General features: G+C 48.3%; 1 protein-coding gene across 5 annotated transcripts in view; it reads left to right on the plus strand.

The window, feature by feature from the left end:
* Nucleotides 1-296: 296 nt before the first annotated feature.
* The window catches only part of BDH1 (3-hydroxybutyrate dehydrogenase 1), a 44,931-nt gene continuing 33,092 nt past the window's right edge, over nucleotides 297-12,135 (plus strand). The window contains exon 1 of one of the 5 annotated variants that reach the window (XM_021070089.2): nucleotides 297-477. The gene's annotated coding sequence lies outside the window, so the exon portion shown is untranslated. Of the gene's footprint in view, nucleotides 478-4,044; nucleotides 4,290-5,179; nucleotides 5,720-7,319; nucleotides 9,807-12,135 lie in introns of those variants that run through there. The other 4 variants (XM_084990753.1, XM_021070091.2, XM_021070088.2 and 1 more) reach the window with 4 other exon arrangements.

Raw genomic sequence — 12,135 nt, forward strand, 5'->3', positions numbered from 1 at the left:
TAGGAATGGAGTAGGCACAGGTAGTTGTAGAAGTCCTGATATAGGACCATAGTTAAAGAGAGAAACTTAGGGAACGTTGGGAGATCACTGTAAACTAATAACTGCTCAGGAAAGCCATCAGCACAAGGCAGGCTTGCTCGGCTATTGGAGGCGTGATGGGATCAGGCCTGCTTTCAGATTCAGACCAAGGGCAAGAATTTGAGGACCACCCTTCTGCTGATTTGAATACACACCTCACCGGATACCAAGGAGGAGCTACTGCTGCAAGAAAGAGGAAGAGGCGGTCTTCCCCCACTCCCCACCCCCACTCCCCTTGGATGATGAAAGTGTAGCCCACCGGATCCTCGGGGCAGAGTCTCCTTTCTTGTCCGCTTGCCTCTCTCGCAAGTGTCCTATCCTAATAAATCTATTTCTTGCCAATCACTTTGTCTCTCTCTGAAATCCTTCTGCGTGGAGGCATAAAGAACCTGAACTTTGGTAAGTCCAGACATCGGGTGAGTGCTAATTTAAAATGTAGGTTTCAAGTCCATCTGTGTTCTGGCCAGGTTCAGGCTGTTAATATTGTCAGTTTCAACTCAGAGATGCGGCAGGGCCAGTTCTAGCAGGGGAGGGCTGGGGCCTAGGAGGATGATTGGCTTGAGCTGAGATTCAAGGAGGTAGTTAGGAGCTGACATAGGGACAGGAGCAAACCTTGTGTCTCTCTGGGGAGGGGGTGTCTTTTGAGGGTTTCTTTCCAATGGAGAGTCTTTTAGGATGCCACCCTCCTCCAAAACTTGTCCTGAAGCCTCACCAGAACCCCCACTACACTTACATGTCTCTCTTTTAGCAGACTTACAGGGCTTCTAATAGTTCCTTTAGCTTAAGTACATGTCTCATTTCCCTTCTTAGGCTGACTAAGGGCTCTTTCTCCCCAAACCTAGCTCGGTAATTTGCAGCAGCACCCTCTTGACATGGAAATGAGATGAAATGTGCTAGGTGCCAAAGACCCTGTCCTGAGACCTTGTATCTGGGCAGAGGAACTGTTTTACAGGGGAGGCAGGGGGAGGGGAGGGCAGGAAGGAGACATTATCTTGGCACATGCTATGTTGGCAGTGACCTGGGTTACACAGTCTCTGCTTCCTCGTTCAACCCCACTCCAGAGTTTCTCTAGTTTCAAGTTAGCAGCCAATAGGATCTCTACTATAAAGTTGAAGAATAGGGTTAAAAGGGGACATCCTTATCTTGCATGATATTGAAAAATTTCCCTAGTGTAGTATGTTTTGTATTTACATAGAGTTATAACTTGGAAAATTCTGTCATCTATAATGCCTTCAATTTATGAATTTCTGGAGTTCCCATGGTGGCTCAGTGGGAATGAATCTGACTAGTATCCATGAGGATGCAGGTTTGATCCCTGGCCTCGCTCAGTGGGTTGGGGATTCAATGTTGCTGTGAGCTGTGGTGTAAGTCCCAGACAAGGCTTGGATCCTGCATAGCTGTGGCTGTGGCCTAGGCCGGCGGCTGCAGCTCCAATTGAACCCTTAACCTGGCAACCTCCATATGCGGGTGTAGCCCTAAAAAATAATTTATGAATTTCCAAAAATGCTGAATTATTGCTGGAAGTAAACTGAATGTAAAGTGCATTCTCATGTGCTAACAGGCATTTCCTCCAACAGCTTTTCTAGAGAGTAAATACATGAATAAACCTGAAAAAAAAAAAAAAAGTTGGCAGCCAAGACCCACCTTGGAAGGAGGGAAAAGGTTTAAGGTGGGGCTGAGAATTGTTGTGTCCAACCCTAACCTAGACCCAGCCCTTCAGCTGGCCCCGTTCTCCTGCGAGTCTCTGATACTTCCTGCCTGCGTCTGAGAGCTTATTAATGGTACCCTAGAGGGTGGGGCAACTGGAGAATAAAAAGTGCAAAAGCTCAAACAAATGGATTGCTCATTAGCAGACTTGGGATAAGTCTGCTGAGAATGACCCTGAAAGGTGGGCCGAGAGGCTTCTTTTGAGATAACCATTGGCTTAGTCTGGGTTCCCCCCCAAGAAACAGACTCTGAGCAAGAACTTGTGTAGAGGTACTTTATTTTGGGAACAAATCCCAAGGAATAGGAGTGGAGGACTGGAAAGGGTCAAACAGTTAAGGAAGTCTTGGGTGGAGAATCGGACGTGACTTGCTAGGCGCCACCAAAACTCTAATCAGACTTACAATCTAGAAGGCTGATCCCTCCCCCAACAAGGAGCTGCCTTGGAGACTGGTTAAATAGTCATTTGTCATGGGATGTTTCTTTACAACTTCCCTCTACCCCCTGCCCCAAACCTTAACCAATATTCCTAAGGAGATTGCCTCCCCCCTAACCCTTGAATATTGACTTAGTCCAAGAACAAACCTGTGCTCAAAATACAAACTACCCCTTTTCCTATATAACTAACTGCTCCCTAAGCACCAGGGGAGCCGTAGTTCTCTCTCAGTGCTCCTGGCCAGTCTGTTGGTCAATAAAACTCACTTGAAGTCTCAGTGATGCAGCCTCCTACCTCTTCTTTGATTTTCTACTCTAACAGGAAGGAAAGAGAAAGGCAATCCAAGGTTGTGTTATTGAGCTGATCAAGCTGGGCACTACCGTGGGCACCCAGGGCTCTATCATCTTAGGTGCTATACAGAATGTACCTTAGAACTGCCCAATGGAAGAACGGAGCAGTGGACTGTTTCTCTACCAGCGTCTGTCTGCCTTGGTCTAGGGCTGTCCCAGAAGTGTTAATTCTTTGCACTTCCAGGTTTTTGCATGTGGCAGAATGGGCTGTGGCTTTCTGCAGGGGGCCCAGGCTGCAGTGACTGAGAAGTACCCAGAGAGGAAGATAACCAGGTATAGCTGAGAAAAGGTGCTTTCAGGCTGTCACACCGGTATGCAGCTGGTAGCCACAGCAAAGCTGGAAGAAGATAGGCTGGGAAGGTGTGCGGTCAGCCACAGGTGGAGTCTGATATCACCATAGACTGGTGAACAATTCTGTCCTGGTCTTCCATAAATTGAGCTTCATTTCCATTAATTCTCAGTCTAAAGTCAGGATCTATGGTTTCCCTAATGGAAATATTAACTCTTTCTTTAGTTAACTGCTTTTCTGGCAATGCATAACCCTCCAGGTGTAACCTGGTGACCCAGTCTAATCATTTGTGTTGTGGCTGTGGCATGCCATACCAGTGACTATTCTGAAACACAGCACTGAAACAAGCTTGAGTGTGTGAAATGGGTACAGAGAACCGAGTTCATCCTACCTACATGGCTCTCCCAGTCTTCAAAATTCTTAAGTGCCAGGAGATGGGCAGGGGGAGACCAGGTGGAAGAAGGAAGACACAGTCTCAGCCCTCTAGAAGCTCACATAACAGCTGACAGGCTTCGTTAAAGCTCCACCCCGGCCTTATTTCCTTCCTGTTTTCATCTGCCTTGTCCCTTTCCATTCAGGCCCCCTCTGTCATTTGACCTAAACATAGAGCTGCCACTTAACTGTCCTGATAGATTCCTTCTCCTTGGCCTGTTTCTCATCCTGGAAACTTGGCAGGGGATCCTGATCTGTGGTGGATTGGCCTCTGGTGTTCTATTGTTTAAACTCTGGAAGCTGGGCCATTATTTTTTAAAACCATAGGGGAAAAAATTTTCATCTGATCTAAAGACAAATTTAAAAATCAACCAACCCTAATGAGCTCTAAAGACAGCAAATAGACACAGGACCTGAAAGGAGCCTCAGCCTCACCAGGTTTTCTCACTTCCTGGAGCGGTACCTTCACCTAGCCGTACCCGCAACGCCTGGCGTTGAAATCTTTCATCGCCGATTCCAGAATCGGGATGGCTGTGGAGGAGATTTGAGCGCGATTTAGGGCTAAAACGGATGGGTGGCAGGGGGTTAATCCCGGGGTGGGCGCCTAGGGACTGGGGGTACCCTATACGGGAGGGGGGCCAGGCCGGATGCGGCAAAGGTAAGGAGGCGGCACGGGAGCGCTCCCCGCCCCAGCGACGCCCGCCTTTGGGCTCCGCCCTGCACAGCCCTAACCGGCAAACCCACGGTTTGCAGTCGTGTTCGTGTAGGGGAGGCTGGAAGCCGCAGGAGCGGGAGACGGTGGAGGGGATTTTGAGAAGAAAACTGCGGTAGCGACCTCACTCGGTGGTACAAGAGGGGAACGCTAGTCCCTCCGAAAGCCGGGTTACTGCGAACGCACCAGCTGAGCCCTTAGTACTGCAACCCCCACCCTCCTTTGGTTTGTGGTAAGAGGAGGGGTCCGCGTCTCTGCAGCTCGGGAGTGATGCGCAGGCGCCCTCTGGTCGGTTTGGATTTGTGCGGGGTCGCTGGGATGTGGGTGGGGAAGGAGGCACTAAGTCTTGTAGGCTTGGCCCTGCAGCCGCGGCCGGGATAAGGGTGGAAAGATGTACGGATCCCGCCCAGACAGTATGCTCTCCAAGTGATCCTTGTCCGCCGCCCTCCTGGGCCTTCTGCCCATGCTCAGGGAGCTCAGCCTGACGTTTATTTTTCGGAATAATGTGCCTGGCAGGAGGCTCAGTTGAATTAGCAGTCCCCAGGTTCCCAGGCGAAACCCTAGGCACTACCTTCCCTGCCTTTTGTCTTTTACAAAAGAACAACTCTGCCCCAAGGCGGGAGAAAAACCCGCCCAAGGTAACATTGTAGTCAGAGGCTGAGCCGAGCAGTACTGACTTCTGGCCCCTGTACTAGTCACTGCTTCCTTCTTCACCAAATCTTCCCGGTTTTGTCCACATTCCTTCCGCGTCCTCTACAAGGCTCCGTTCTCGAGGACTTGGTGAGGGTGTGCTTCCTCCCCTCCCGCTGTGCCCTCGGGAAAGATACTGGACAGCGGCAGACTGCTGGTCCAGCTTTCTTGAGCACGAGCTGAGCCGGCTGTTGATATAGAGGACCGCACGGACGGAGAAACTGAGCAAGGTCCCCCGCGGGGACAGGTGGGGAATGCAGGGGGTAGGGTGGAGTGGTGGGCTCGGGCCTGCAAGGGTTCGGGCTTTGTTTGGGCGGTGCCGTCTCAGCCAATGGGAGCCCGACTCTGGCCGGGCCCCCTCAGCTCCCAGCCTCTGGTAGGCTGTAAGGGACAGCGGCCCTGCGACTGGCGGTGCTGCACACGGCGCGGGCCCTTGGCGCCTGCGCGTCTCGGGAGTTCTGCGTTCTGCCAGCGCGCTAGGGCTCGCCGGAGACGCCGGCTGCACGCCTCCCAGCCGCGCCCTACTGAGTGAGGGCTTGGCGCTGCGCAGGCCGTTGAGCTCTGCGTGTTTTTTTTCCAGTCTAAGTCTGTCCAGAGTCAGGTGATGCAGGGTCACGGTCTAACCCTGTGAGGGTTTGCAGAGGCATACGTTTCATTACAGCGGGTTTCCGGCTGCCAGAATCCTTTCTGACGCATCGAATGGCCTACTTTGTACCAGAGTATTTGAGCTTGACCCTGCACGGGGTATATCCCCCCGAGGCGGGCGGGAGAAGCAGCTGACCTTTGAAATGTGTATAGCTTTTAAATCTCTCAATACACATTTACAGTGTCTGCCTCCTGACAGATACCAGAGTTGTTATTTTGGAGGAGGCAGAGGGCAGTGAAACATTACGTGGGTGCTATTTGTGGGGCACTGACGTTCCAGGTTGACATGGGCTGTTTATAAACAGAAATACCTCTAATACTACCCAGCCTAAGTTAACTGCTATTTCAGAGGCACAGAAGGAAGAAGTGACAGGCGAATACAGGCAAGAAGTGGTTTGTTTTTTTTTTTTTTGTTTCTTTGTTTTGTTTTTTTTGACTTTTTAGGGCCTCACCCACAGCATATGGAGGTCCCAGGCTAGGGGTCCAATCTGAGCTGTAGCCGCTGGCCTACACCACAGCCACAGCAACGCCAGATCCGAGCCGCGTCTGCAACCTACACCACAGCTCACAGCAATGCCAAATCCTTAACCCACTGAGCGAGGCCAGGGAGCAAACCTGTGCCCTTATGGGTACTAGTCAGAGTCATTTCCTTTGAGCCACAATGGGAACTCCTGAGATTTTTATTTCAATTGAAGTATATTTCATTTATAATGTGTTAATTTCTGCTGTACAGCAAAGTGAATCATATATATATATATAGATATATATGCTTTTTTATATTATTTTCCATTATGCTTTATCACAGGATATTGAATATAGTACCCTGTGCTATATAGTAAGACTTCATTGTTTATCCATGCAAGGGACTGATTTTTGACTTAGGGGATTAGGAATGGTATCTTGAAGGAGGTGTTATTTGAAACAGGATTTGGTGGATGAAGGGGACCTCAGATTCAGTGCTGAATGAGCAAGGCACAAGACTTGGGAAGTGCAGGGCTTATTGAGAAATGGTATAACCAATACATGAGGAAAGTATAGTTGGAGATATGATTTGTAGGGACTGCCTGGGTTGTACATTGATTTGGAAGGTGGTAAGCACTTATCTGTTCTTATTCTGTCAGTTGTACTAATGTCATTTTTTGCATTTGCCCCTGAAGTCTTGGAAATATCTTTGCTCCTTCTTTCATAGCCTACATTTATTTGTCAGTAAATCACTGTGGGCTTTGCCTTCAAAACACAGCCAGACTCTGACCACATCTAATCACCTCCATGGTTTCCACCAGGGATGGCAGCTCTTTTATATATTTCCAGGGAGTACCTTTTCACCTTTCACTGGAGTTGTGCAGTATGCAACCTGCATGGCCGTACCTTATGGTCCTGAATTAATGCACAGCTTCTAAATGGTCTCCCTGCTTTTGCTTTTGTCCATCTTTAGCCTGTGCTTAACCCAGTGAGAGTTATCATATTAAAATGTAAGGCTCATATGGTATTCTTCTGCTGAAAACTCTCTTAATTCATTCAAATATGATGTGCCTACTGTGTACAGGACACTGTTAAGTATTGGGGATACAATGGTGACAAAATAGACAAAAACTCCTGCTCTCAGAATTTACATTCTAATGCCTGAAAGATAATAAATACGCACAGTATGTATGATGTTGTAATGTGGCAAATTGTTAAGGAGGAAAAAAAAGGAAGCAGGGACAGGGGATGAAAATGTCAGGATGGTGTTGGGATCAATGGTGTGGCTCCGGGAATGTCTCACTGAGAAACCATTTGAGTAAAAGATTGAATTGAGAGAATGGGCCCTGTGGATAGTGAGAGGAAGAACATTTCAGGTGGAGAGAAAAGGCAGGCAAAGACCCTGTGGCAGGAGCTTACCTGTCATGTTCCAAGTACAGCAAGAAGGCCAGACTGTAGGCAGTCTGTAGTGATTTTGACTTTTACTCTGAGCAAGAATTTGGAGCAGGAGTGATGTGATCTGGATCATGCGGGCAGTGTTGAGCAGAGTCTGAAGAGGGGCTAGAGTGGAAGCAGGGCACCTAGTTGGGAGGCCATTGCCATGATCCAGGCAAGAAGGGATGAAGGCTTAGGCAAATATGGGAGAAAAGGATGCTGGAGATATTGTGAAGGTGGGGCCAGGATTTGCTGACAGCTTGGCTGTGAAGTGCACAAGAAAGGAGTCAAGAATGAGGAAGACCTAGGGGAACAGATATTCCAGGCCTTATCTCAGCACAGGTTCAGTTTTGGACAGGTTATATTTGAGATACCTAGTAAACATTCGAACGGAGATGTTGGGTGGGCAGTTGGAAACCTAACTTCTCAGAGGAGAAGCCAGTTGGAGATGAACATTTAGGAGATAACAGCATCTAAACTATATTTAAAGCTATGAGAGCTCAGCATAGTGTTGAGAAGAGACCAAGAAGGGGTCCCTGAGATTGCATTTTTAGTGGTCTGACTTGAACTTGGTAGGCAAGCCCTGTTCTCTGAGGCACAGGATGCCGGCTAAATCTGGCAGCTGGAATTATGGCCATTTTGATAGCTCTGGTGACATTTTATCTTGGGGAAGAAGTGTGATGGGGAGGCTTGTGTTCCTCTTGTCATTACGAGATTGGCAGCGTGGCATTCTCAGAATATTGGGCAAGCTTAAGAATTCATGGTAATGATCTGGACAAAGAACTTGGTTTCAGTGTGTTTTCACCACTATTTGTTTTGGCTGCAACTGACAGAACTTGAAGTTTGCTTAAATCAACACAGAAAATAAAGACAGCTCACACTTTACTTGTGAGAGCAGGAAGGCAGCTGGGTCTCAAGAGCAGATCTGCCTGCAGGAGACTCTTTTCTTTTTTTCCCCTCTCTCTCTCCACCTCCATCTTCTGGTTCTTGCTACACGTGTGCCTGACTCTTCTCTCTTTCTCTCTCTGCAGATTGGCTTTCTCCATTTCTGTCATTGGCTCCAGGCTGCATGTCACATAGCTGCCCCTTCCCCACTCCAGCAGCCAGTTGACATGTCTCTGCCCCACAGAGGCTGATTTACATTCTTTCACAGTGCCAGGGGACAGAATGGTGGGCTCCTCTGGGGACAGGTATCTCTCCCTGACCCAGTCTTCATGGCCAGAGGTGGGCAACCACAGCTGCAGAGGCCAAATCCTGTGGGCAAGAGGCAGGTCAGAGAGGACAGGGATGGGCTGAGCAAGACAGATACCCTTCCAGCTATAATGAAACCAAAGCAATCATTGTATATATTTATAAAGACAGATGCCCAAAGATGGCCACGACAAAGTGTGATATGTTCTCTGAGGAGAACTGGCTTTCACCTAAGACTAATCTGGTGGCTAGAGTGTCTGTTGGACTAATCCAGGTATCTGCTTTTGGTTCGCCTCTGCTGAACTGGGCTATAAAGTTAAATCCTTGGCTTTTATGGAAGGGCATTATTATTATTATTATTAATTTTTTTTCCCTTTTCTAGGGCCATTCCCACGGCATATGGAGGTTCCCAGGCCAGGGGTCTAATCAGAGATGTAGCCACCGGCCTATACCACAGCCACAGCAACGCAGGATCTGAGCCATGTCTGCAAACTACACCACAGCTTATGGCAACATCGGATCCTTAACCCACTGAGCAAGGCCAGGGATCAAACCCACAACCTCATGGTTCCTAGTTCGATTCGTTAACCACTGTGCCATAACGGGAACTCCTGGAAGGGCATTATTAAAGGCAGCTGTATAAAAGTTACTTGTGTGTTTATGAAGAATGGTAGTAAGAACATCATTCTGTATCATTTGATATTGCTGTATAATGCTTTTAGACTTTTGTTCTAGAATAGTTATTTAAGGCATAGTTATCTAAGGAATTTTTCAGTTTTCCTTTTTGCATGGCCTCAAGGAAGCCCTCATTAACTGTACAGTTGGCACACATAGCTGAGCTCAGCTGAAACTTTAGGCAAGATTGTGCTAAGTGATCAGAAGGGAAATAGCCAAAGGATAATAAACATCTATCTGGTAAGAGATCGCAAACTCAGATGTCCACAGTGTCCAGGTGGTTCAAAGAGACGACATGGGTAGGCTTAAAATAGTCAGTGTAAACTTTTTGTATTGAGTTCAAGCATAACATAGCTCCATGGTTACATTGCCCTTTAGAACCCTAGGCTGGCCAAATAAAACAGCCAAGTAGCGTGTGTTGGAAACAGGTTGCCTATTGTCAGACCTTGGAGTCTTACTGGCTTTAAGCGCCTCAGTGTAGGGTCCCTACACGGGTTGGTTCTTTGCCTAAACCCAGCTTGCCCTCCTCCATCGAACAGGACCTCCCCCTCCCACTTGGTTGTAATTCAAGTGTTCTCTTTCCTGCCAAAGTCTCGCCTCCTGAATTTCTGTTTACTGCTGATGCCCTGCTTCTTCTGAGGATGTCAATACTGGGAATGTTTGCCACTTGCGGGGGAGACCTTGACTCTGACCCAGGAGTGCAGCCAGGTGCACACAGGTTTTTTTCTTAGAGAGGGGGTGCTTTCTATGGGTTACGCACTGACAGTAGAGAGGAGGTATCCTTGAGAGTGGACCTAAGTATTCCCAGTGTTAGAAGATTCTGGATGAATGGAATGCATGTTTGACACATGTTATGAAGTTGGTAGCCCTGGAGCAGCTAATTGAGTTCAAGGTCAAAGAGATGGTCCCTGCCCCCAGAGAGGCTCTGCTTATCCACTGGGAGCACCCACCTCCCACAATGATTTCTGTTTCCAGACCCAAAGGCAAGTGAATGGCATTACAAGTTTGAGAAGCTAATATTTACAGAGACTAAAGCCCAGCACAAGACTTAAGATAGCAGGCACCCCTGAAGAGTGTGCAGGAATTCCACTGCCTGTGGCACTGTATTGGGGGTGAAAATAAGCAACATATTTAAGAGCCGGAAAAAGGGAGAAGAAGAAGAGATCTAAAATTCTAGCATTTTGTGCATTGTCAATCGTGCATTATTAAAGGGGCTGAGTTTTTATGTACTTTAAGCAATTTTGACTCCAGTGCTTTTAGATATTGCTGACTCAAAGGAAAATAAAATTGAAAGCAGCCCTCTATTTGGAGATAAAACTGAGGCATTCTCTGCCACAGGCATTAAGCCGAAGGGATGGAAAGGGCTTGAATTATAGACAACTGGATTTAAAATCACCCAGTGCTGGAGACCTCAGACTCCAGTCCTGGGGAGAGGAGGTGGAGATGTCTGCACTCAGCCAGCTAGTCCATGCTTGAGTGAGATGGGGGAGCCCCACTTAAAGAAGCTGAGCCCAGCCTGGGCCGGGGCCCTCCATGGAAGGGTCAGTCTGTGTGTGGGGATGGAGGTGGGGTTCGAGTACACAGCTCACCCCCACTTAGCAGAGACTCACTGAATGCCCCTTGGAGTCAGGTTTCTTCCAGGCATGGGGGATTCAGTGGTGAGCATTTGGACAAGGTGCCTGGCCTCAATGAGCTTAGGATCTAGAAGGGGAAGGTAAAGTAATAAAACAAGAGGATTCTGAATTGAAGGGTGATCTTTAGGAGAACAAGCCCTGTGTGTTGCATGGGGGTTGGGGTAGCCTCTCTGAAGTCGAACTGGTCCAGGTCTGCAGGACCAACCATCTAGAGTGAGGAAGATCAAGGTCCAGGGCCCTGAGGTGAGAAAGAGTGTGGCATATGTTGGTTGGAAGGTCAGCGTGGCCACAGCGCAGGGAGCCAGTGAGCACAGGGAAGGGTGGAACCAAAACACAGGAAGAAGGGAGGCAGAGGCTCGCTTTGAAAGGCATGGAGGAGTTCCCCTCGTGGCTCGGTGGTCACAAACCCGACTAGCTAGTATCCATGAGAATGCGGGTTCAACCCGTGGCCTTGCTCAGTGGGTTAAGGATCTGGCTTTGCCATGAGTGATGGTATAGGTTGCAGATGTGGCTTAGATCCCTTGTTTCTCAGATCCGTGTGGCGTAGGCTAAGGGCTACAGCTCCGATTTGACCCCTAGCCTGGGAACTTCCATACGACCCCTGAGTCACTCTAAGAAAAAAAAATTGAAAAAAAAATAAATAAAAGGCATGGAGAGGAGGCTTTTAGGCAATGGACTCACATAACCTGACTGGTGTTAGAAAGGTTTTTCTGGCTGCAGCGCTGAGACTGGACCGTGGCGAGTAAGCTGGAGTGGAAGTGAGAGCCTAGTGCACGGTCCAGGAAGGATCACAAAAGACAAAAGAGCCCTATTTGTTTTCCTCTACTGAGGATTAAACAGAGGAGACAGCCCCACCTGCCTCTTGAAGTAAACACTGCAGTAGTTGGCTGGTTATTGAACTTATCACAGCCCCATTGGCCCAGACGGCTGGTTATCAGTGAAATTAGGAGAGGTGGCCAAAGGGCAGAGGAGGAGCTGCCTCTGGGCAGATAGTTGTTACTGATAGGAGCTGCATAACAAACCACAAGCAGGCAGGTGTGCAAAGAGAGACTGGGGTGGCTCCCCAGGAAAAGAGTCACAGCTCCCCAGCTGTGATTGCCTTGCTCACTTCCTCCCCACCTCCCTTTCTTTTCTTAGGCCAGGAGGGATCACCAGAGCAGAATTAACCAGAATAGGAAGGCAACTAATGTCTACACCGATCAACAATTCATAATGCATAAATTAGTCACCATGCTGAATAGCCTTAAGTTGACACCAAGTGATACATGGCCTTGTTGCAATAAGGTTGTTTTAACCTGGAAAGGGAATGATAGGGTGGTGGGAGAGTCTCCGTGTGTATATGTGTGTGTCTCTGTGTGTGTGTGTTAATTTAGGTTGACTAGAGCGTGTCTCATTTCGTAGCT

The sequence above is a fragment of the Sus scrofa genome, chromosome 13, assembly GCF_054392235.1.
Source record: "Sus scrofa isolate SSC_HxYL_T2T_F1_AM1 chromosome 13, Sscrofa_HxYL_maternal_Yorkshire_Landrace_v2.0, whole genome shotgun sequence".
In the NCBI taxonomy this organism is placed as follows: domain Eukaryota; kingdom Metazoa; phylum Chordata; class Mammalia; order Artiodactyla; family Suidae; genus Sus; species Sus scrofa.